At 36.2% G+C, this 26,928-nt stretch overlaps 2 long non-coding RNA genes across 2 annotated transcripts; one reads left to right on the top strand and one right to left on the bottom strand.

Annotated features, from left to right (window-relative positions):
- Positions 1 to 5,502: 5,502 nt before the first annotated feature.
- Positions 5,503 to 5,856, bottom strand: LOC126597136 (uncharacterized). Its single transcript, XR_007614151.1, has 2 exons — positions 5,753 to 5,856; positions 5,503 to 5,669 (listed from the first exon to the last, which is right to left on the bottom strand). It is a non-coding gene; the product is annotated as an uncharacterized LOC126597136 (long non-coding RNA).
- A 93-nt stretch (positions 5,857 to 5,949) lies between these two features.
- On the top strand, positions 5,950 to 6,502 carry LOC126597134 (uncharacterized). The gene is made up of 2 exons (XR_007614150.1): positions 5,950 to 6,004; positions 6,188 to 6,502. It is a non-coding gene; the product is annotated as an uncharacterized LOC126597134 (long non-coding RNA).
- The last annotated feature ends 20,426 nt before the right edge of the window (positions 6,503 to 26,928 follow it).

Genomic DNA, 26,928 nt, shown 5'->3' with positions numbered 1-26,928 from the left:
GCCCAATTGGCAATCCTATGATCAGGAACATTTAGGATGTGTCTACGAAAGAATGGTCTCATGAATCTAACTTCATTAGATTACATTCTCCCAATCACATATTCCTTGGACTTTATCGTTTAAGCATATAACATTTATATGAGACGGCTCAAACAATAATCTTTGCCCTTTATATTAAACTAGATTAGTTTAACATGTGAAATGTCCGTAAAGTATCATCATATGATTGGCTTTAGGGCACATTTCCAACATTAGCTAGCAATCTATTCTTCTCTAAGTCATCCATTTCTTCTTCACAATATATCCTTGGTGAAGAGACTTAGAGACATCAAGCTTTTGGTGTTTTGGAGAACATATCCTCAAATCCTCAAAGAAGCAAAGGAGCACTAAAAGGAAGAAAATCACAAGGAAGATCCAAGGAGCAAGGAGGTGACTTGAAGGCCCTCTACTTGGGTGAATCCCTTGTGTAATCAAGGATGAGCTTCAAGGGTAAAGAATCTCTAAATCCTTTATTCTCTTTAATGTTGTTAAAGAGTTTATTGGTTCACCATTCACTAGGCTTTGAAAGTCATGGGTTTTATGAATCATTTTTGAATGCATGCCTACTTTAATGTGTTAATAGTTTGCATATGTATTCAAATATTCTCACATGTTCTTAGCTAGGAGAAAATTTTTCCTTCAAAACAGAGCTGGATAATATTGTAATTGGTGATTTTTTTAGTCAATACTGATAGCTTCTTTTGCAAGTTTCTTTTCTCTCTCTTTCTCTCTCTCTCTCTCTCTTTCTCTTTGTCTGTGATTTTCATAGCTTCATATTTTCAAGCTTTTCTGTATGTTTCAATGGCTGAAACTGCCATAGTTATGATGGTATCAAGAGCTTAGGTTTGGTGAATCTGTGAAGAGGATCTTGGTGAGCTCATCAGGTTTTGGAATTTGTGTTTTTGCGAAGGCTTTGTAAGTTTTGCACGGTGGTTTCTGTTTTCGTTGGAAAGGTGTTGGTTTTGGTCTGTTGTTGAAAAATCAGGTTCTATCTGTTTGATTCTTGTGTTTTCTGATGAATATTCTCTTGAATTTATGTTCAATTTCATGCTGTAGCTATGGATCTACGATTTGTTGCTATGATAAATGTTAGGGCACGAAGCCTATTGTGAATTGAATATTCTGATTGATGAATTGATGATTGTTTTAAGCACGAAGATCCTTAGTGTTTAGGCACAAAGCCTTGATTCTTTCTGATTGATGAATTGATGATTGTTTTGAGCATGAAGCTCTTTACTGTTTGGGCACAAAGCCTATTGTGAATTGATTCTGTTTGAGGGATATGATTTATTTCATCACTTTGATGGCACAGCTGTGTGTCCATCGAAGTTCTGTTCACTAAAGATGGTGGTATAACCGCTGAGATTACAACAGCATGTAAGAAATGGATTAAACTAGACGAGCTCTTGTTAGTCTTCCTCTTGCTACACTAGGAGATGAGGCAGTGGAATATGTTGTAGGATGTAAAACTGCATATGAAGCTTGGATGAATATGCAGGACAAATATGTTACAGTTTCAAGAGCAAGAGTGAATCATCTTAAAACTAAATTATTGACTATCAAGAAAGGGTCTGATAGTGTTGAACAATATATGTTGAGGCTTAAGGTCTTAAAGATCAGCTTATGGTAGTAGGTGAAGTAGTGTCTGAGAATGACCTTATTGTTGCTGCTCTTGTTGGTTTACCAACTGAGTTTAATATGATTCGTACTGTGATTGTGGCTTGTGAAACTCCTATTTCTTTGAAAGAATTTCGAGCATAATTGTTGGCAGCTGAGAGGATAGCTGAAGATTCATAGGCTACTTTGAATTTTCCCATGTCAGCCATGTATTGTTAAGGAGAATCATCTAATGCTCATTCATCACAAGATCAAGGAGTTCTCAATATTTTTCTAGTGGCTATGGTTTTGTTAGTGAAGCTAATAATTCTTCTCAGAGTAATGCTCACAGACCAACTGGAGGCATTGTTTCTCAGGCTTTTTTGCCTCAGCTTCATCAACAAAGGAATGGGACTTTTCAGAACAATAGGGGATATCAAAATCATGGAGGCAACAATGGAAGGTTTAACAATAGGTCCAGATACAATGGGCATAATAATGGCAGATTCTCTGGCAATGGTTTCTCTAGACGTTTAAACAATAATGGTTTTTCTGGTAGTTCTAAAGGAGGATCAACTTGGCAGAATTGGAATGGCAGTGGTGGGTCTAATACAACATTGATTCCTGAATGTCAGATATGTAATAAAAAAGGACACACAGCTCCTAATTGCTACTCAAGGTATGATGCAAGCTCAAACTCAGTCCCTTCAATTCTAGAATGTCAAATATGTGGGAAGAAAGGTCATTCTACTCTTAATTGTTATCATCGAGGAAATTATGCATATCAAGGTGCTCAACCTTCTTCTTCTTTGATTGCTCTCACTACACAAGCTCAGTAAAACTTTGCTTCTTCTTCACAACAAAATTGGGTGCTTGAAATAAGGGCTACACACCATATGACAGTTGATCTGGATCATTTAACACTTGTCACTCCTTTTGAAGGCAATGAAAGGATCACAGTGGGCAATGGAGAAGGTCTAAATGTGCCCAATACTAGTTTGGGTTCTTTTTTAACTTCTTCCAAACCTTTAGCTCTTTAAATGGTTTTACATATTCCTCAATTAGCAGCTAGTTTATTATTTGTGTATAGAGCAAAGATAATCACTGTTGTGTTATACTTGATGAACTTGGTTTTTGGGTGCAGGACAAGGCAACAAAGAAAATTCTAATGAGAGGAAGGAGTAATAGTAGTGGCTTGTATTACATTCCTTAGCAGCAGTTTTTCAAATATTCTCAGCTAGTAAATAATACACCTCAGGCTCTTTTGGGACAACTTGTGAAGATTTCAATCTGGCATTAAAGACTTGGGCATCTTACCAATGAAGTTCAGTTGAAAATGTTGAAGGAGTCTTAGATATCTATTTCTTTAGATAAACGTCCACAATTATGTTTAGCTTGTATTAGGGGTAAGATGACTAGACAACCATTTCCTTCTAAATGTAATAAGTCTAGTGTTCCTTTTGAGAAAGTGCATACTGATGTATGGGGACCCTCACCCATTATGTCTCTTGAAGGTTAAATATATTATGTAATCTTTGTAGATGAATGCACAAGGTTCACTTGGATATTTCCTCTTGTTAATAAATCTGATGTCTATACTGTGTTTGTTAAGTTTCATGCATTTGTTATGAATCATTTCAAATGCAATATTAAGACACTACAATCTAATGGAGGAGGAGAGTATATGAGTAGGTTGTTTAAACAATTTCTAGATACAAATGGGATTTTACATCTTGTCTCTTGCCCTTATAACACTCAACAGAATGGGCTGGTAGAAAGGAAAAATAAGCATATTATTGAGACTACTATGACATTATTGAGTGCTGCAGGGTTACCTCAAAATTTTTGGTTTCATGCTTGTAGGTATGCAGTGTTTTTAATTAATAGAATGCCTTACCAAAACTTAGATATGATGTGTCCTTATCTTAAGTTGTTTGAACAATCTCCATCTATGATTTCCTTGAAGATTTTTGGTACTGCATTTTATCCCTACTTAAGACCTTATAATGCCAATAAGTTACAAGTTAGAAGTGATGAATGTGTGCTTCTGGGTTATTCCGTTGGATATAAAAGAGTGTTATGTTATAATAGGAATACACAAAGGTTACTGTTATTAAGGAATGTAATCCATGATGAAAGTGTGTTTCCTTCTAAGAAGTCTTCATCTTCTTCTATCAATGTTTCTTTGCTTGTTACAATACCACAAAGAGAGTTGCCAAGGATGGTATCGATTGTGTTGCCTAGTTCATCTGAACAAACAAGAGAAGTAAGTAGTGAAAGTGGTCAATCCATGGATTTGCATTCTATTTCATCTTAGCCTTCAAGTTCATCTTCAAGTCAAGTCCTCTGTGGTTTCATTGCTGTTCTCAATATTCATTGTTGAGCAAAAATTGTACATAATATGTAAACAAATAATTCCCTCGACACAATTTCACCCTCGTTTATTTTTTTTAAGATGGTTTTATTAGTTTGAGTTCGACCCATTCTAGGCTACGCGCCTATTAATTACAACATTTCTTTTGGGAAAGGAATACCCTTTGATTCTAATATGAAGAAATCGTAACTTGAGGGTTTGGGTGTTTATTTGATTTTTTTACTGCGTCTAGGTAGAGCCCTAGATTGCCTACGTACCCTCGTTGAGGGATCAAGTCACTCGTAGTTCCTTGTATGCTTGATACTTATTTGGATTTTGATGGCTTGTGCAATTTTAGCTAATGCGGGTGAGGACTTTGCACCATTGGAGTGTTTGTGCCTTGTGCAGTTTAGGCTCTTGCAGGCGAGGACTTTAAGCTATTGGAGCTTTTGATTCGGTTTCATGCCATTTGAGATTTTTCTTCAGCTTCATGCCTTTTGGGATTTGACGCAGCTTCATGCCATTTGGAATTTGATGTGGCTTCGTGCCATTTGTAATGTGAAATGGCTTTGTACCATTTGAAGCGGCTTCGTGTCATTCGTAATTTGAACCGGCTCGCTTCTCTTTTACTCTTCATAGAATTTGTAATTAGAAGTGAATTTAGTTTATATAAACCAGGGATTCGTCTTGATTTCATGGTTGCGTCTATAATTTGATATCAGACTGTCTATGTATCCTTAACGGAATCAAACCGGCGTAGTTCATAAATGCTTGATTTGAGACTCATCGCGGCTTTGTGTCATTTGAGATTTTTCTTCAGCTTCATGCCTTTTGGGATTTGACGCGGCTTCATGCCATTTGTGTCTTGTAAATTTAATAGGAATATTTGATCCATTTGAGCAGTTGATGCCTTATGCAGTTTTAGCTTGTGCGGGTGAGGACTTTAAACCATTGGAGCTTTAATAATTAATAGGTAAACGACCCATTAATTAGAATTTGAGTATAACAATCTAGAAGGGTTTTAGAGCCCTTGAATTTGGCTCAAACGAATTTTGAATTTGATTGAATTGGTGGGTAACCCATTGAAGAATTTTCGTGGTTTCGTACCACTAGAATTTGGTTTATTCAATTAGCTTCACGATTTGGAGACAAGCAACAGCTAAACTTAATATGGTCTAGCATCAGACTAATGTTTAGCATGGTGCATTTTGATGGTTTTGGATATACTCTACTTTTGGCAAAAGAATTGGATATTTTGATTGCCACGTCACATTCACCAAATTGATAATGCTTTGACTTCTTTTCTCCTATTTTTTGTTTGGTGTCATGAGATGGGTTGCCTATCTTATTTTCCTTGTTTTTTTTTCTTTGTCCCGTGACCTTGTCAGTTTGTCTCCATTCCTTAATTATAAATACAACCCATAATTTCGGTGGGGGTAATGACTCTCTTTTGCTCTCCACATGAGCCACGTGAGGTGTAGACTTCATTAGTACTCACACCCCCCGTGAGATGCTTCAGCAATCCCTTTTCTCTTAGCTCTGAAAACCTGGTGGTTTCCCCCCAAAAGCAAGAAGCTATTTCGATATACTTGGGCTCCCGTGAATTTCATTATGTTTCAAACTTCTACTTGGATTGGGTATCTGTTGATTTCAGAGCGAGGATGGGTAAGGTTTGTTGGAGCTCAGATTCTTTATTCAAATTACTTCAATTTTCCGCTATTTCCCCCAAATTGTAGAGCTCCCTTTTTGTGCAGGTCACGGAACTTTCATTTTTTTTCCTGCATCATTCTTTTGTTTCTTGCCACTTGTGCTTTTCTTTTTTGTGGATCGAAGACTTGAAATGAAGAGGGCAGGGGGTGTCAAGCAGGTTACCCATTTTTGTTTTCTTTATGTTCTGGGTTTGCTTATGTATTTGGAGTGAAATGAAGCTTTAACTGCGATGAACTTGTCAATTCTTTCGTGCATGCTTCATTGGCAACAACATCTCTTCGACTTTGTTGTTGCTATGTCTTTTAGGTAATGAACTTCATTGAATTGTCCATACCCTTTTTTTTTTGTTTATTGATTGATGATAAACCCCACTTGTTGTTGGTAGCTTTTGTAGCCTAAATTCTTCTAGCTTTTCCTTTATCACGAGTAGCTTTTCGGTATTGGTTTGACTTGGCTTTTGATATGGTTGCTGGACAAACTGTTTTGCAGTATGAGTTCATTGAAGACAAGTGTTGATCCATGGCTCCAAAGGTGAGAATTGCACTCTGAATTTTGTAGTAATGCATCCCTCATATTTGTTGTATTTTGAATGAGTTTTGATGTACTTGAGTGTAAATACTCTCTGGCATTTCTGTTTCCACAGGGGAAATTATTTGATTGGTCTTGACAATGGGAATTTGGACACCCTTTTTTGTGTTCCCATTTGTATTTTGTCTTGGATACTTGCCATATTTTCCAATTAACACTTGTACAAAGAAATGCTTTTCCCAAAATCTTTTGTAGTTTTGACTTGTCTTCTAGTTCCTTGGGTGTTTACCATGTGAATGAGTTTCCTAAATAATTTGGCAGCAAGCTTTTCCTTCTTTGTAGACTTGGGACGACAAGTGTTTAATATAAAGGCTTTGAACCTTCTTTTAAATGTTTGTGGCAGAGAAGCAGGTGAAAATTTTGACACAATGAATATCTTTGTCCCATCTTCACGTGACAAAGAAGACTTTGAGCCTTCTTTTAGCTTTGACAGGAACTTTTCTTCCTTTAGTCACTCATTTTTGTCAACATATGCACCTTTTCCTTGTTCTCTTGTCTCTTTTATCCAATATGATGGCCATGTGCATGGTTTTTATGTTATAAAAACAAACTTTTCTTCTTCCTTTTCTTCACGTGAATGACTTTGAGATGGCACCTTAGATTTTAAATTCCTCCTTTTCCTTGGACTCTTATCCCAAATAGGTTTTCATAGCATTTTAGCCAAGGGCATCCTCCATGTCTACTACCCGTGAGTAGCAAAAACACCAAATAGAATAATTTCTTTTCTTTCTTGTGTTGCATCTTTGTATATGTTGTTTACTTTGTCTTACTTCTCAGGACTTAAGCTTTAGAACTTTGAAACTGCACTTGACAATCTGGCGAGGGGGTATAGACCATTTAGACTTGGTTAAAATATCACGGGGTGGTCTAAGCCACCTCGAAGAAATTCATGGGATTCTTGGAGATTAGTTCTGCTGCTTGTCAGTGGGGAACTGGTAGATTGTTCAGAGTCTCCACCTCTATCTGTTTGGTGCAGGAAAATACCAAACAAAGAAACAAAAGCTAAAAGGCTAAAAGAAAGATTAGGAAAAACAAATCATTTGTCGTGGACCTCTGCATGTTCTTCCCCTTTCTTTTATTTTTTCCTTCTATTTGTTTCTCTATGGTGGTCTATGTCGCAACGCTTTTTGTGTTGCTCTGCTTTTGTTCTTTTTGCAACGAAACAAGAGACAAATAATAATTTAAATAGAACATGTTTCATACCTGGTGATGAATATTCTTCTTTGGTTCTTGCCTTGAAAGCATGAAGGTTGAACTGCTTGCTCACTTTTCCGGTAGCACTTCGTTGCTTTTGGTATTTTCTCTCAAAGTTGCTCTTATTTTCTGTAGAGTTTCTCCGCTCTTTTTTCTGTCCCCTTCTCTTGTTGCAGTTGATGCCTATTTATAGGCATCATAGGAGGGTTCTAGAGCTTGTTACGTGGGGGGGGGGGGAGAAATGGAGGGCATGACTTCCTGCCACTCTCTCTTAACCTCTCTTAACTGTCCCTACGTTTTTTTGTTGCAGGAAAGGGGGGAACCTGTTTATTACTTCCCCCTTTTGTAGGAAATTTTCCTTATTTACTTATTTATATTTTATTTATTTGTTTATGGATATTTGGTTTGTATGTAAAGCCCATTCTTAACTTTTGGGCTGGTTTACATCTTTGTTTTGCCTTGTAGTCTGACCCAATTTGTATGGACTCTATTTTTTATGTTGTATATTTTTGTTGTTCAACATTCATGATTCATTAGAACCTTCTCATTATAAGCAAGCTGTTCTTTTTGAGGATTGGAGAAATGCTATGAAGGAAGAGTTTGAGGCTTTACAGAAACAAGGTACTTGGGAGTTATTACCACCTCCAATTAATAGGAACGTGATAGGAAGCAAATGGGTGTATAAGATCAAGAAGGATCAAGATGGCAAAGTGTCAAGACATAAAGCACGTTTAGTTGCATAAGGATATAGTCAAGAACAAGGGCTAGACTATGAAGAGACCTTTAGTCCAGTGGTAAGACATACAACAATAAGCCTGGTTTTGTCACTTGCTATTATGAACAGAGTAATAAGATGTGAAGAATGCTTTTCTTCATGGAGAGTTACAAGAAGAAGTCTTTATGAAACAACCTAAGGGTTTTCAAGTTCCTAGGAATCCTACTTGAAGGAAATTTTGTGAAAAACATGTTCATTTGAGCAATATCTATTGCATGCAATTAACATTTAAAGGCGGAATCATGCTTGTATGCACTCCAAAACAAAACATTACCCATGAAATTCAAAGCCTAGTAGAAAGGTGAACCAAGACTCAACTCAAGAACAAAGTGAGTTGAGAGATTTTATACCTTTGTTGATTCCTCTTTGCATAAGCAAAGGCTAATCACCCAAGGAGAGGATGGTTGAAAGGATTCTCCAAGTTCCCAAAATTGAGAACCTCTATTTTTTCCACACCAAGGAAGGACTTGAAGAAGAGATGAGTGACCTTGGAGGATGAGAGATTGCTAGCTAATCTCCTCCAAGGGGGCCGGCCTCTTAGAGAGAAAGGGAGAGACATTGTGTTCTCATCTTTTCTCTAAAAGAAACCCTAATGAAGAAAAGGCTATAAAGTCATATTTATACCTACCTTCATTGGAGTGGCAAACTTGTAATAAGTCCAAAACCCACTCCTTTATCAATATGGCCGGCCATAGGGTGTTATTAGGTTGTTTGGGCCTTTGTGAATATTTAGTCATTAAGTTGTCATACAACTTAAGTCAATGGGCTTGAGGTTTGAAGCCCATTGGGCCTTGAGGCCCAAAACTAACCTGAGGTCTTTAACGAACTTTATTCGTTTGATTAATTAACATATTAATTAATCCTTGCCACAAATAATTAAACCATTTAATTATTCTTACTCATCTCCGTTGTTTCTTCAATCTCTACCTTACACGGTGTACGATCCATTAGGTTCCTTTTAGCGAGGCAGTGGGCGATTAGAACTCTTTTAAATCGATTGTGAATTGAAACTTACTTTCAATTCTCCCTTTAGTGTTTATACACGTTTAGGGCTTCCACAAACCATGAGTGACACCTAACAGTATGTCATGGTTACCCAAGCTAATCAGAAGAGGTGGAGAACCTATTCAGTTTAGGATTACAATGCAATACAGTCTTTCTCTAATACAATACTCTTGACCATATTGTTTGGTTTGATAGTTTAATCATGTCTACTATCCAATGTGATTCATTTACTTATATGATTACCTTGAATGTGATTTGGAACGACTTCCTAAATCTTATGCATACTCTGGCCAGAGATTCTTAATCATATCATAGAGTATTCTCCCTCAAACGGTTTGAAGATTAGAGATCCCTTGTTGCGCATTCACTTGCCTCCATGGCTAAGTGGCTTAACCCCAACTATGCCGTGGACACCCTCTGACAGAGTGACTTTGACATAGTCAAAGATCAAGGACCTAACCACAAGACAACTATGATGCCTCAGGTCAAATGACTACTTTGCATTATCCCAACCATGAGTTTTCATATGACATGAGTATGAGAACTCCTTGTTGATCGTGTTCAGTGCACTCATTCTCTATTGAGCACCTACATGCTTGTCTTGGTGTCAATCACACCAATGACTCGAGACCAGTCACTCTCACTGAGAGAAGACACAGCACGTACTGATCTTAACGGACTGTCAATGCCCAATTGGCAATCCTATGATCAGGAACGTTTAGGATATGTATACGAAAGAGAATGGTCTCATGAATCTAACTTCTTTAAATTACATTCTCCTAATTACATATTCCTTGGACTTATCGTTTAAGCATATAACATTTATATGAGACGGCTTAAAACAATAATCTTTGCCCTTGATATTAAACTAGATTAGTTTAACATGTGAAATGTCCATAAAGTATCATCGTATGATTGGTTTTAGGGCACATTTCCAACAATCTCCCACTTGCACTAGAGCCAATCAGCTTGGTCATCAATGATGATACCTCTTATGTAGTCATTTCAAAAATGGCTGAGTAGTAGGCCTAGACAATGGATATCTACATGTTATCCATAGAAGCAACCTTGAGAATAATGACGTCACCATTATACATGATTCTTAATCATGTGGTTTAGTCTCTCATTTGAGTTCGGATCATGATGAGACCTTGATTCCCTGGCTTGAGCTATCACCCCATTAGTGTCGTAGTGTCGGTACACTAGAGACACTTTCTGGTTGGAACCGAATAGAGAGTTCATAAATGAACTTTCTCATCCAAACAACATTGTTGTAAGCTTCTTTATGGCAATATATTTTGCATGCATAATGGAACACACTAAAGTCATTACTTTTAATGTTTCCATCCAAATTTCTCTTTAGTCATAATAAAGAGATATCTAATTATCTCTTCATTCATAATGAAGAAACATCCAATGATGGATTAGATTCATAATCTAATACATTTACGCTTCCATTACGTTACTCTAATTCTTCCTCATTCTTGAGGAATCCATCCTTTATTATTTCTCAAATACTTAAGGATTCACTTGACAGTTGCCATGGTTCTGATCCTGAGCTTGCATTGATATTGTCTTGTACCGATCTTGGTACAACTCATATCAACGTTTTTCATACAATATGAAATACATAAATCACCTTTTTGCGTATACATAAAGGATTCTATTTACGCATTGTTTCTTCGGGAGTCAAAGGGTACGTTCCCTTTGAGAAGAGCTACCTCCTAGTCTCATTAGAGTTGTTCTTCTGATTGAAGTTTATCATCATATGAGAAACTTCCTAGCATCTTTTGTCTATCATTAGGGCTTGATATAATCCAATTATATCCTAAAATCTATCATTATAGATTTCCATCCCATGTTTATAGACTATGTCTCCCATATACATTCTATCGTTATAGAATGTTTAAAGTCATAACTTTAACGAAGAAGTATTCTTTTCATTTCCAAAATTAATATATCATATATGTGTTAAATTTTAGGAACATGATTAACTCCCACTAATCTTTTGTAAACTTAGTAAACAAAAGATTCATTTACATCTTTATTAGAAATCAATTGATTTGATCTTTCTCTCATAAGACGCTTATAGCTCCCACTAGCTTGCTAAGATTCATGATGGATGGATCTCTACAACTTACATGTCTTGTGATTCATAGTTTTAGACATATATTATCAAGACTATCTTAATAATGGTTTCGGAAACCCATATTATGTCCAAACATTGAATCACCATTTAGTTGTAGCTAGCAATCTTCGAATTAATTGAAACCAAGACTACGTTAAAGATGGTTTCTTCAAAGTCAACCAATCTCTTTGATTGTAGTCACTTTAAGCTATCAATTAGCTATAAAGGTTTCATTATTTCGGGTCAAATGGTACTTTACCATTTCCTTGAGTATATGTCGTATATACACTCAATGTAGTCATAAGGATTTTCATTCTTATTTCTTTCGAATTAAGAGGTGTAACTCTATGACATAATCATAAAGTTCAAACCATTCAACTGAGACAGTTTAAAAATCCTTCTCGACTACCTTGAAGCTTGTGGTATAGGAACTAGGTTGTTATATTTGTTAATCACTATCTTGTCTCTCAAAGAACCCATTCTTTGAGTTCTATCCCTTGTTTATTTGCTCTATCTTAGGCAAATCCTAGTGTAGGATTACAATGAACTACCCAACAAACAACATTTGTTAATTGGTTTATAGAAGTGATATCCAAATATTAATTTAAGGATACCCACAAGATAATTCTTTAAACAAATATTGCTTATTAGCACACAACCCCAAATCTTAACATGATTAAGATTTGTCTTTCTTTCCAACTAAATCCTATGGAGTCATGAAAATTTTGGAAGATCTTCTAATTGACAATCATATTGTCTTAGAAGTGTATATCTTATATATGGGTAATTAATAACATCCAACAAACTAAATCTTATTTGAGTTCGTTCTTCTCTTAATGGAGAAATCCATTATCTTATGATGCTTCTTTCCTTGATATCTTTCAAGGAAACTGTTCTAAAGTGTTACCTTTCCTTGGATCAAATCTAAGGAGGTAAATACTTTAGACATCTTACTCATCAACTTACATTTCTTGAATTCTTTGAAACCTTTTGCAAAGTATTCGGACTTGTGTTTATTCAAAATAAATGATAGTCCAATCGAGAGTGATCTTCGGTGAATGTCATACAACATGAGTAGTATTATGTTGTGGACAAGTGCCACTAACATCTAAGTGAATTAACCTCAACAACTTTGTGATTCTTTCTTCCTTTCCAAAAGAATAAAGATTCAAACATTTTGCCTCTATACAATTTTAACAAGAAGGCATTGGATCCGGATCTAATGATCCAAAGTATTCATTTATGACCAACTCGTAATTTATGTTTTAGAGGTATCACAACTCAGTTGGGATTAGTCACTACCTTGCAACCTTTTGGGTTTTAAGCATCGTTATATTCTAAACAGTTAACACTACCATATCATCTCTACTATAGAGATAATCAATTAGATTACAATAATCTAATCATTCATTAATAAAGAACAATGTTTTGTCAAACAAAACATTCATCCATCTCTCATAGTGGCGGAATTAAGTTCCTTAAAATTGGAATGTAAAGACAATCTTTGGTTTTTCCAATTTCTTTGGTAGTTCATATGAGGAAGTAAGTACGATCTGCTTTCGCAGAGATCTACATTTGATTCACGTTCCGAATGTGAAGTACTTTCTCTTCTCTCATTAATTTTCTACTTCTTATTAGCCACACTTTTACAACGATTGTAAAACATAGTTACTATACGGAATCAAGCATTCAAGTAGAAGAACCAACTACTTTGAACTTTTCAAGAACAATTTACAACACCTTCAAAAGGTGTGTTCTTGACACTTGCAAGACATTTCTTGCAAATACCCCTTCCAATGTCCATCCTTTCATAAAGAAAGTTTGTTCCCTTGGAGTTATTTCCCCTTCTTCATTTGACTTCTCCTTTGACTACAATAGTCATGATCCCTAAACTCCCACTATCTCTCTTGAAACTTATTTCAATTGTGTTATACACATAAAACGATTTGGAGAGCGTGTGGTTATTGTTCACTATATAGTTTACAATAAACTTAGTGAACCATTTGGATAGGGACACAAAGGTGAAGTCCTTGCCTAGTTTCCGTCTCTAGAAGTGGTTTAACACTTCAACACTCAATGATTCAAAATCATCATAAGTCCATGTTGATGGACTATTTTTGTCAACCAACCATTATGTTCTAAACATAATTACAAACTTTCAAGAGTTGTTCAAGGCAACTCTCATTTCTTCATACAACAATTTGTAAGTGAAGAATCATGGCACATAAAGTGTCCATGCCCTTGTGCTTACTTCTCAAGTTCCTTGTTCATGTAACAAAGAAACATGCACTAATGTTTGCGTTAGCTAAGGGTTGTTCAAAGCAACTCTTGTTTCTTCATACAACAATTTGTAATTGAAGAATTATGACATTAAAAGTGTTGTCCTCTTTATGATAGACTTATGTAACATGTTCTTCCAATGATACATTATCAATAGGAAGATTGTGAGGATGAGACTACTTAGGTACATATACAAGCCATTATAGACAATCTATGGGATTGTAGTACCAAGTCCGGAAACTAAAGCTTTCGGCTTTTTCTTTGTCAAGTTTTGGATAGCGTTTGCAAATATATTGGTAAATAAATACATAACAAATATAAATTGATTGATTTTAAGCCATTTGATCCGGGTCTTTAAATCAAATAGCACCACCCACTATTTTTGGCAAATTCCATATCCCTCATCGGAATTCGAGAGTTTTGGAGGAAACTCTTAGTAGGGTATGGGAGACTCATCATTACCAAGTCCACCTCACAATGATATGATGTTGGCTAGCATCAATAATAATGAGAGAGTACGCTTACTCATTTGCATCTCTTGCAAGTACCCATCTTATTTGGCCTCTAGAGAATGAAGCCTCACAATGATATGATGTTGGCTCCATTGCACTTAGTTAAGTCATTCCCACCATGCAAGTTCGAGTAGGGGTTCAAGAACAACCTCACAATGATATGATGTTGGTCATTCTCGTTGCCTACCTTCATAACATCATGTATGCATATAGAACTCCTCCTGAGTGTAAGCACGCACTTTGTACTCCCCCATGATAGGGTGAAGTTGGTGTACGAGTCACAAACGATCGGAGCCTACCACGGTGGAAGGCCACGAAAGAGTGTTCAAAGCACTCTCACGCTTATCAACTTAATAATGGTTTGGTTGAGGGTTTTAGGTCTCATCACATATAAGCATGCATTTTAATCTTATTAAAACAATTTGGTCCTATTACAACTATTAGTCCATGTGATTGATTTAGTTGTATATAATACTCCCACTATGCTTGTAAAACGGTTTTTAAAGCAAGATTATATGGTACTACTAACATTAGATTTGCATTCATTGATGGACTATATAGTTGCCTTATGGCCTTAGGATGACTATGAACCTTTGATTAGATCCAACACGAGCCTAGTGTTGAATCTCGGTCTAGGGATGGTGATTGATTTTAGTTACGCGTTTAATCATATTAAGGCGTGTTTTTCCTATTGGGCGTTGGACCCAATTACTCCAATTTCATGCATATCAAATAAAACTAGAAAGGAGTACTTCAAAGTAAAGAAGAGCTTATGCTCTTTTACAACATTTGATCAAAACAAATTACTTTAAAGTAAAGAAGAGCTTATGCTCTTTTACAACATTTGATCATATCAAATTACAACCAAAATCTAATCTACACATTCCCATGGTTCAAACAAATTTGAGACGGTCTTTCACATAGCTCAATTATCATAGGCTTAGGTTCATAATCACCCTTTCTTTAATTAATTAATGCTTTAACTAATTAAACTTGAATGCAACATTTTCATTTGTTTTTTGTTTCCATAGAATTGATTTAAATGGAGCTAAATGAAATGAAAATCCAATTCTCATTTAAAGATACAAAACTATTTTGTTCTCACCTAATTTGGGCCAAATGCAATAACCACAACTTTTTGGGCTATGTTGCAAAACACAAACTTTTAAGGTCACTTTGTAAGAACACAAAAGTCCACTACTTCATGTAATTACAACTAGAACCCAAAAATTTCATCAAATACAAAAACTTCATTAAAGGAGCAAAACAATTTGTCATTTAGTGTTTTTGGGCCTTTACGTAAAAACGTAAACTTTCGGGTCAAAGTACAAATACACAAAAGTATCAAAACTTTATGTAATTGGATAAAAGCCCCAAAAGTACCCTATTTTAATAGGGTGGCCGGTTGGTGAGAGTGATAAAGGAGGGGGGGGGGGAAGGTTTTGGTGAAAAATTCAAAATTTGAAAGTGTTTTGTGCAAGTGGATAGGTAGGTGAGGAAAAGTTGATTGGGATGGGTTGTAAGAAAAATGTTTTGTCAAACAATAAAGGCATAAATCATCCATCACCAATCATCCATCACCAATCAATAATTAACCAAAACTTTATTCAAAGCAACAAACATATTGAATCAAAACACCAAAACTTTTTGTTCTTGGTAAGAACATCAAGAACATTGAAGAACACACATGAAAACTCATAAGAGCTCCATGAATGTTTTCACTCAATAAAATTCAAAATTTCACTACTCAAAAGGGGGTTAACATCCTAGGGTACTTAGGGGGTTCCAAAAGTCACCTTAAAACACTTTTAACAAGACAAACAAGAACCCAAAAATCCACCCTTTGGATTTGGCCGAATTTCCCCAAAAACATGGCACCAAATTTTAGCTCCAAAATTCATGCTCATATGAACTACATCTACACATTTGAGATGGCAAATTTTCTAACAAAATTTACATTCAAAGAAGCAAGAATAAAGCTTGTAACAATTACAACATTCAAATCATAAACAATGAAAATACAAAACCCAAAAGGATTCACCAACTACTAGACCTAGGCTCTTGATACCACTTGAAGGAAATTTTGTGAAAAACATGTTCATTTGAGCAACATCTATTGCATGCAATTAACATTTAAAGGCGGAATCATGCTTGTATGCACTAAAAAACAAAACATTACCCATGAAATTCAAAGCCTAGTAGAAAGGTGAACCAAGACTCAACTCAAGAACAAAGTGAGTTGAGAGATTTTATACCTTTGTTGATTCCTCTTTGCATAAACAAAGGCTAATCACCCAAGGAGAGGATGGTTGAAAGGATTCTCCAAGTTCCCAAAATTGAGAACCTCTAATTTTTCCACACCAAGGAAGGACTTGAAGAAGAGATGAGTGACCTTGGAGGATGAGAGATTGCTATCTAATCTCCTCCAAGGGGGCCGGCCTCTTAGAGAGAAAGGGAGAGACATTGTGTTCTCACCTTTTCTCTAAAAGAAACTCTAATGAAGAAAAGGCTATAAAGTCATATTTATACCTACCTTCATTGGAGTGGCAAACTTGTAATAAGTCCAAAACCCACTCCTTTATCAATATGGCGGGCCATAGGGTGTTATTAGGCTGTTTGGGCCTTTGTGAATATTTAGTCATGAAGTTGTCATACAACTTAAGTCAATGGGCTTAAGGTTCAAAGCCCATTGGGCTTTGAGGCCCAAAACTAACCTGAGGTCTTTAACGAAATTTATTCGTTTGATTAATTAACATATTAATTAATCCTTGCCACAAATAATTAAACCATTTAATTATTCGTACTCATCTCCGTTGTTTCTTCAATCTCTACCTTACACGGTGTACGATCCATTAGGTTCCTTTTAGCGAGGCAGTGGGCGATTAGAACTCTTTCAAATCGATTGTGAATTGAAACTTACTTTCAATTCTCCCTTTAGTGTTTATACACGTTTAGGGCTTCCACAAATCATGAGTGACACCTAGCAGTATGTCATGGTTACCCAAGCTAATCAGAAGAGGTGGAGAACCTATTTAGTTTAGGATTACAATGCAATACGGTCTTTCTCTAATAGAATACTCTTGACCACATTGTTTGGTTTGATAGTTTAATCATGTCTACTATCCAATGTGATTCATTTACTTATATGATGACCTTGAATGTGATTTGGAACGACTTCCTAAATCTCATTCATACTCTGGCCAGAGATTCTTAATCATATCATAGAGTATTCTCCCTCAAACGGTTTGAAGGTTAGAGATCCCTTGTTGCGCATTCACTTACCTCCATGGCTAAGTGGCTTAACCCCAACTATGCTGTGGACACCCTCTGACAGAGTGACTTTGACATAGTCAAAGATCAAGGACCTAACCACAAGACAACTATGATGCCTCAGGTCAAAGGACTACTTTGCATTATCTCAACCATGAGTTCTCATATGACATGAGTATGAGAACTCCTCGTTGATCGTGTTCAGTGGACTCGTTCTCTATTGAGCACCTACATGCTTGTCTTGGTGTCAATCACACCAATGACTTGAGACCAATCACTCACCCTGAGAGAAGACACAACACGTACTGATCTTAACGGACTGTCAATGCCCAATTGGCAATCCTATGATCAGGAACGTTTAGGATATGTATACGAAAGAGAATGGACTCTTGAATCTAACTTCCTTAAATTACATTCTCCTAATTACATATTCCTTGGACTTATCATTTAAGCATATAACATTTATATGAGACGACTTAAAACAATAATCTTTGCCCTTGATATTAAACTAGATTAGTTTAACATGTGAAATGTCCATAAAGTATCATCATATGATTGGTTTTAGGGCACATTTCCAACACTACTCATGTGTGCAAGCTTATCAAGTCATTATATGGCCTTAAGTAGGCTCTAAGGGCTTGGAATGCCAAGTTTACAAGTTATTTTCCTTCTTTAAACTTTCAGTCATCTCATTCCAATCGTAGTTTGATATGAAGGACATGTGCAAGCTTACTTATTTTTTGGGACTTCAGATCACTTACAGAGAAAATGAAGATATTTTCATTAAATAGTCAAACTATGTGACTGATCTACTCAACAAGGCAAGAATGATGAATTGCATACCTTGTTCAACTCCAAGTCATACTTAATTGGTGGGGAACCACTATCTGATCCAACAATTTACAGAACTTTAGTTGGTGCATTGCAATATCTCACATTTATAAGGCCTGATATTGCATATGCTGTTAACTATGCTTGCCAATTTATGACAACACAATCTGAAGCTCATTTATATTTGATTAAAAGAATCCTCAGATATTTGAAAGGTACTTTGTAGTGTGGTTTAACTTTGCTCAAGGAGACATGGATTTATTTGCTTATAGTGATGCTGATTGGGCAGCAGATATAAATACCAGGAGGTCTACCACTGGTTGTATTGTTTTTCTGGGCTCAAATCCTATGTCCTGGCAATCTAAGAAACAAGGCAGTGTTTCTCGAAGTTCCATTGAGGCTGAATATAAAGCCTTAGGTATGCATCATCAGATATGGCTTGGATACAATTAGTTCTTAAAGATCTTAATGTTTTTCTTCCTTCAGTACGTCTGTTACATTGTGATAATCTTTCTACCTTATCATTGTGTTCTAATCCAGTATTTCATACTAGAATTAAACACTTAGATACCGATTTTCATTTTGTTCGTGAAAGGGTACAAAAAGGTGATTTGCATGTGCAGTATATTCCCACTGAGGCTTAGATTGCATATGTGTTAACAAAAAGGTTACATAATCCTTTGTTTGTTCATCATTGTTCCAATCTCAAATTGGGATATCTTAGCTGAGATTGAGGGGGAGTATTAATAGTATATGGTGGGGTATTTGTGTCAATTTAATGTATTTGTACACATCAGTAAAGTTAGTTACTTAGATTTGTTGGATTTCTTAGTCATTAAGTTTGACAGCTATTATAAATAGAGCTGGATAATATTGTAATTGGTGATTTTTTTCAATCAATACGTCAACTTTTTTTTTCTCTCTCTCTCTTTTTGTCTATGCTTTTCATAGCTTCATATTTTCAAGCTTTTCTGTATATTTCAATGGCTAAAACTGCCATAGTTATGACTGATATGGTCCGATGTAACGAGGACTTAGCTTCCCTTTCTTCCCGAAACGTACAACACCCTTCCATGGTGACAGCTTTAAGAATACCCAATCTCTAACTGCATATACCCTATCTGTCGAATGTCTATCTGCTATACTTTGTTATCGATCTTGTGCTGCTTTCAGATTGCCCTTTATCCCTTGGATATTCTGTGTTGTCTCATCTACAATTTCGGACCAACACAAAGGTGTACAATAAGGTTTCCCATACAGCGCCTCAAATGGTGACATACTAATGCTGGAGTGGAAGTTGTTATTGCAGGCGAATTCTATCAAAGGTAAGTGTTTGTGCCATTCATCTCCGAACTACAGGACTGAAGATCTTAGCTTGTCTTCCAGCGTGTAAATAGTTCTCTATGACTTTCCATCGGTCTGAGGATGATAGGCGGTGTTGTAGAGCAATTTCGAACCTAAAGCTTCTTGTACAGTTACCCTAAATTTTGAAATAAATTTAGGGTTCCGATCAGAAATAATACTAATTGGAACACCATGATACTTGACAATTTCAGAAATGAAGAGTTTAGCCAACCAACTTAGCTGGTAATTTTCACGAATAGGTAGGAAATGCGCTGACTTGGTAAGTTGATCTACAATCACCTAGATACCATCATAGGCATTACGCGTGCAAGGAAACTTATACACGAAATCCATTGTGATATATTTATATTCCCATTTCCACTGAGGTACATGAAGTGGCTGGAGCAACCCAAATGGTTTCTTTCTTTCTGCTTTGACTTGCTGACAGACCGGACAACGACTCACGTGCTCCATCTCTTTTCATTCCTGGCCAATAGTAGAAAGGTCGGATGGTATGATACATTTTAGTACTCCCGAGATACATCCCATAAGCTAAGATATGCATTTCATCGAGAATTTCTTTCTTTAGTTCTTCCACATTCGGTACATACATTCGATCGTTTTGCACAAGCATACCATCAGGTCTTCGAATTCTGAGATATCCCCTATTATCGTTCAACACTACTTACTTTAACTCCTGGGTTTTTGAGTCATTCATCTAAGCCTCGAGAACACGATCCAATAAAACTGGTCTTACTTGAAAGTTGGCTAGTAAGGCTCCCTAGTGATCCACTCCTAAAGTAGTTCCAGTAGATCTTAAGTCGATCAGAAGAGGAACACGGCATGCATAAAGAGCACTAAGTTGACCGTGAGATTTCTTGCTGAGAGCATCCGCTACAGTATTCGCACGATCAAGGTGATTTTCAATAGTACAGTCATAGTCCCTGATCAATTACATCCATCCACGTTGCCGAAGATTAAGTTCTTTATGAGTAAAGATATACTTGAGGCTTTTATGGTCAGTGAAGATTCGACAAGTTTCCCCTTAGGGATAGTGCCGCCAAATTTTTAGAGCAAAAACAATAGCTGCCAATTCAAGATCATGAGTAGGGTAGTTCATTTCATGGGGTTTTAATTGTCGTGAAGCATAAGCGATCACTTTTTCGTGTTGCATTAACACACAACCCAGACCATTCAGAAAGGCATCATTGTAGATCTCGAAATTCCCACTGTCATCGGGAAGTGCTAGAACAGGTGCATGAGTGAGGCAATATTTCAACTGTTGAAAACTCCATTCACAATCATCACTCCATTCAAATTTAACTCCTTTCATGGTCAACCTTGTCAGAGGTAGTGCTATGACTGAGAAGCCTTTCACAAAGTGTCGATAGTAGCTAGCAAGACTAAGAAAGCTTCGTACTTCAATGACAGTATGAGGTTGCTCCTTATTTTCCACTATTGCTACTTTTTGAGGATCCACGAGAATACCCTAAGATGATATCATATGTATCAAGAATGACACTTGATCCAGCCAGAACTTGAAGGGAAATCTTAGAGATTAATATGGGATTTTGAAATGACTAGCATGCATATACAATTCAAAAATAATATACATAAGCAACGGAAGCATGTTATCAAATAAAATCAAAGCTATAGTCATGCAAATCCCCTTCAAGGTTCATAGGTTTATATATAATGCATCTAAAACATTTAAGTTAAGAACAAAGTGAAGGAATAGATCTATACCTCTTGATCTAGATTTTAGACCAAGGATGGACCACCTCCAAGCCCTTTGCTCCTTGAACTCATTGAGCCTAGCCTCCCTCCTTGCCTCCTCCACTTTGTTGGTAAGAGTGCTCCTAGGTTCTCCTTTAGTCTCCAAAGGAGAAGACCTCTAAAGATCCACACCCACTAGTGTAGTGAGATGGATGGAGGAATAACCAAAAGAGTGAAAAAGGATAAGCTAAATCACCCTTAAGGTGGCCGGCCTTTGTGTAGTTTTAGAGAGATATTTCTTTTGCCTCTTTGTTGTTTTAAACACACAAAAACCCTAAGGAATAAATCTCTATAAAGTTCCTTATATAGACAAAAAGAAACCTAGTCAACAACTTGACTTAATATCTCTCCCTCTCCACTTTAAATGGCCGGCCCCTTTGTGTTGGTTTGGGCTTTGGGCTTTGGGCTTTAATTTATTTCTAGTCATCCAATGCTTGAATAAAAGTCCAATGGGTTTAGGCCCAATGGGCCCAATTAAACCCGAACATTTCTTTAAGCCCAAAACGATCTTTTATCGCTTTTATGATTTCTTTAGACTTTCTAAATTAATCACAACACTTAATTAATCCAATTAATTATTTCCATCATCCATTAATTACTCACCACAAGAGTGTATCGGTGTACAATCATTTTAGGTTCTAATTAGCAAGGTAGTGAGGTGATTGACATCAATCCAATTGATTATATTTAATTCAATCACTTAGTGAATTAAAACTTCCTTTTAATTCACCTTCTTCTTTGATGACTACATTTAATCATCTAGAAGAACTCACAAGCTATGAGTGATATCTAACCATATATCATAGCTACCCAAGCTAATGTAGAAGTTGTTCGGAGAACCTATTCAGTTGGAATTACAATGTAATTCGATCATTCTCTAAAACATTACTCTCAATCACATTACTAGGGTATGGATATATTATGTCAAACCCCCAATGTGATTATTCCTTCTTATATGATTCAATTGAGTCGTATAGGAACGCTTTCCTTTATTATGCTCGATACTTCGGCCGAAGATTCCTGAATCATATCTTAGAGTATTCTTCCTCTCTTATCGAGCATTAGAGATTCCTTGTTGCGCATTCACTTGCCTTCATGACTAAGTGGCTTAACCCCAATTATGCCGTGGATACCCACGAATGGGGTGACTTTGACATAATCAAAGATTAAGTACTTAGCCACAAGACAACGACGATGCCTCAGGTCAAAGGACTACTTACATTATTCCAACCATTAGAGTTACTTGCTTGACATGTGAGTAGACTTCCATGCAAGTACTCTCGTTCGATTGTGTTCAGTGAACTCATTCCCTTAATGAGCACCTACATACTTGTCTTAGTGTCACCACATGAATGGGATGAGACTTTCCATCCTTCCATTTGAAGCAGACATAGTATGTACCGGTCTAAGCATTGTCAGTATCCATCCGACAATCCAATGACCAGGAACCTTTTTGGACATTATGGTTATGTGAAGAAGGTCTCTGTAGTCTAACATCATTAGATTACTTCTTCAATCGATCCATTGTCCATGGATTCACTATTTAGGACATATATCGTTTATTGAGATAGTCCTAATTAGTATCTTTGCCATTTGATGTATAAGAATCATCTATACATCCATTCATTTGTCCTGAAAGGTTTCTTCCAAAGATTGACTTTCAGGGCATATTTCCAACAATCTCCCACTTGCACTAAAGTCAATCACTAGTGTATCTTATACATGCTAGTTGAGAGAGCTTATGCTCGTAGGTTAACTCGGTTATGTATTAATCCCTTTTATTATTTAAAAGGGATTTACTTATCAAATGTTTCCAAAACATTTGATGATGTCTCTTTCTTGTGTTCGAATACTTTGATGAGACCTTGATTCCATGGCTTGAGCTATCGCCCCATTACGTCGTAGTATCCTACTAACGACCTTATGGTTTGGATTCAATCATTGGTTCTATAAGAACCCCTTCATTCAAAACACCTTTTTGAAGCAGTTTCTAAAACAATATATCGTCATATATTTCGTTTGTATACTTTATACAAACTTTGCTCCAACCTTGAGACCATTGTAGTACAATACTAACAATTCATTCATATGATTAGTACTTCATCCATTATGAAGTTCCATTTGTTAAAATGGCTTATTTTCACTTTGGTTAACAACCTAAGTGAATGCACGCTTCCAGAGTCCCACTCTGATGTTTCTTTCTTTAAAGGCAATAATACTCTTTCAGTTGCTTTGGTTCTGATCCTGGGATTTAGTAATATCTTATAGTGACAACCCCTGTGGTTCTTCACTTTTGGATATCTACTTCACAAGTCCATACATGTGTCCCTTTTGTGATTTTGTGACACATTCATTATAAGGGTAATGAAAGTGATTTCCTATCACATAGGAAAATGCTTTCTTAAATCTACAACATTTGAGATTTAATTTCCCTATTTAATATCCTTGAGATAGCCTTCCTATATCAATAAGTCCAATTTCAAGTCTATACTTCAAAATTGACCGTGTCATGTTTTGTCATTTCTCGAGTAACATCTATGTTTTGTCAAGTCTATCAAATAGACTTTATTCACATATTGTTGCTCAAATTATGACATCACTCCCACTGGCCTTGTTGTAACTTAGCATTCATTCAAAAATAACAATTATATTTTCTTGATTTGAATGCATATTGCTCCCACTTAACTTAAATGAATCATACACAAAAGAATTCCTTCTCAAGTAATTCCATTTGAAATGTGTGACTTGTTTCATTAAGTCTATTCATTTAAATTATATGGTGTCATACACCATACTTCAAGTTTTAGTCATACTAAGACCTTTAATGTAGTCATATAAGAATTATCCAAGTCTTTAGTGGAAGCATGGCTCCTACTAAGGATATAGAAACTCAATCATTCATTCTAGGTGGTTGATATAATTCTTTATCAAAACTACATAGAGCGTTATAGTTACATGAGATGTTGAATTTGGATTGTCTTGTTGTTAAACCATATGTTGTGACTCATTTTGAAACTATTTCCCTTTTGTTTCATCAACTTGTCCATATGCTTAGTTATTTAGCTTGTTCTCATAAAAGAGAATGATGGACAACTCCCAACATATAACCATTTTATGCTAGGTTGACGAAACCAACATTCAAAGACTATTCTTTAGAATGTCACACAACATAGAATTTTAACGTTTGAAGAGCTTGAATCCTTTTAACAATTAAAATTACAAACTTTTAATAATAGTCAAGTACTATTATTCTTTAGACAACTATAAACCAATCACATTCAAGTTTATATCCATTTTCACACCTCCCACTATTTCTCATGACTTTAATGAGAAATCATTTCATACATTCAAAATGTATAAAAGTGGAGTATATTGGAAGAAGACATTGTTTAGTAGCTTTAAAACATTTCAAGCTTATTTGTTTCAATCTTCACTAAGTTAATGTCTTGTTATTAAGTGACTAAAGTCTTTAAACATTTTATAGATTTAGACACTTCTTTCTTGGTTTAATCACTAACACAATTGACATTTTAAAACCTTTTAAAGAATGCCCAATTAGTTGTTCAAAACTACTAATTGAATCAAGAGTGATCTTGATCATTGTATTTCAAGTGATAACCATATAAGAAACGTTTTTCTTATTACTTATATCATTATAATGTGATCTTCCTTTTCTTCAAGAAAGGATTCTCTAGACTTTTGTCAATTCATATAGAACTCATAGGTAGACAAATGGAACCAAATCTAAAGATTCATTGTATCCTTTTATGTCCTACATGTGAGATCTATCCATAATTGATAAATCTAAAGTTTGGTTATCACATTACAATAAGTGATATAACTCTTGTATCTCATCTAGGATACAACAAGACAATTTTCAATTCATAACACTACTTTAAGGAAATAGCATATTAAAAAGGCATTCTTCACATTACATTAATATGATAATTCAAACATTCATAATGTTTAATACAAAAAGTATTAGCTCTATACATTTAGAGACTAATTTAAATACCTTTATACATTTAGGCACTAATAGTGGTATTCCATCATATGAAGCCACATAATAAGTTCTTATCAAAATAAGAAAGTTTAAAGACAATCTTTAATGCCTAACAAACTTCCTAAGTAGTGAGCAAAAAACTTAGTGGCTGAACCCTTCTCCACATTTTTCCTTGCTTGTTCCTCTTCTACTTGGCTCCTCCACCTACATACAATTATACAAGTGATTAGCCCTTTATATCAAATATAAATAGTTAGAAGATCTAACATTTAGAATTGAAGATAAGAACATAAACCATACCTTGTGGCTTGTCCTTAAGAGTTGCAAGGTATAACCTACAATTCCTCTTCCAATGCCCCTCCTTTCCACAGTGGTGGCAAGTCCCCTTGGGTTCCATTGCCTTCTTTTTCTTCACTCCTCCTTTCGGCTTAGGAGTGGGTGACTTCTTCTCCTTCCCTTTGCCTTTGCCTTGCGGCTTGGCCTTGGAAGAGGATGGCTTGTTGTAGGCTACTGCAGAAGTCCCTACAACGTTCTCTTTCTTCATAGTCTTCTCGGCAGTTACTAACATATTTAGTAACTTAGAGAGAGTACTATCCATCTTATTCATATTGTAGTTCATTACGAACTGCGCGAATGAATCAAAAAGAGAAGCCAATACGAAGTCCTGGGCCAATTCCCCGTCAAGTGGAGTACCAAGGTTCTCCAATTGTTCAATGAATCCTATCATCTTCAGTACATGTTGGTGTATTGGAGCCCCCTTGACCATCTTGGTCTTCACAAGCTCACAGACAGTGCTAAAGCGACGGTTGCGCGTCCCTTCACCATATAACTCCGTAAGATGGAGTATTATGGAAGATGCACTGTCCATGCCCTCGTGCTGTCTCTGTAGCTCCTCATTCATGGAAGCCAACAGATAGCACTTGGTTGTGTGTCATCCTCAACGTGCTTGTCATACTTAGCATGTTCATCCTCAGTAGCCTCAGGGCCGAGAGGTATGTGAGGTGGAGCCTTGTCTAGTACGTAAACAATCTTCTCCAATGTTAGGAGAATCTTGACATTACGATACCACAATGGGAAATTGTGCCCCTCTAGGCAATGTTTGTCAAGTATTTTCGCGAGTGTGCTTCCAACCATATCTAAATACATAAACAATAAAATAATTAGTTTGATTGTCGATTAAGTCAAACGATTCGGGTCTTTAAACCGAATGACACCACCCACCAATTTTGGCAAATTCCATATCCCTCAAGATGGAATCCTGGAGTTTTCAAAGAAAGCTCCTAGCGGGTTATGGGAGGCTCACTATTACCAAGCCCACCTCACGATGATACGATATTGGCTAGCAAAAATAATAATGAGAGGGTACACTTACCCATTCACAACAACCTCTTGTGATTACCCATCTTTTTGGCCTCTAGAGAACAATGCCTCACGATGATACGATGTTGGCATCATTTCTCTTAGTTAAGTTCTTTCCCACCATGCCGGTTTAGATAGGGGTTCAAGCATGACCTCACGATGATA

This window comes from Malus sylvestris, chromosome 13 (assembly GCF_916048215.2).
Source record: "Malus sylvestris chromosome 13, drMalSylv7.2, whole genome shotgun sequence".
Lineage (NCBI taxonomy): Eukaryota > Viridiplantae > Streptophyta > Magnoliopsida > Rosales > Rosaceae > Malus > Malus sylvestris.
The sequence above is the reverse complement of the archived record's forward strand: the minus strand, read 5'-3'. Positions and strand labels throughout refer to the sequence as shown.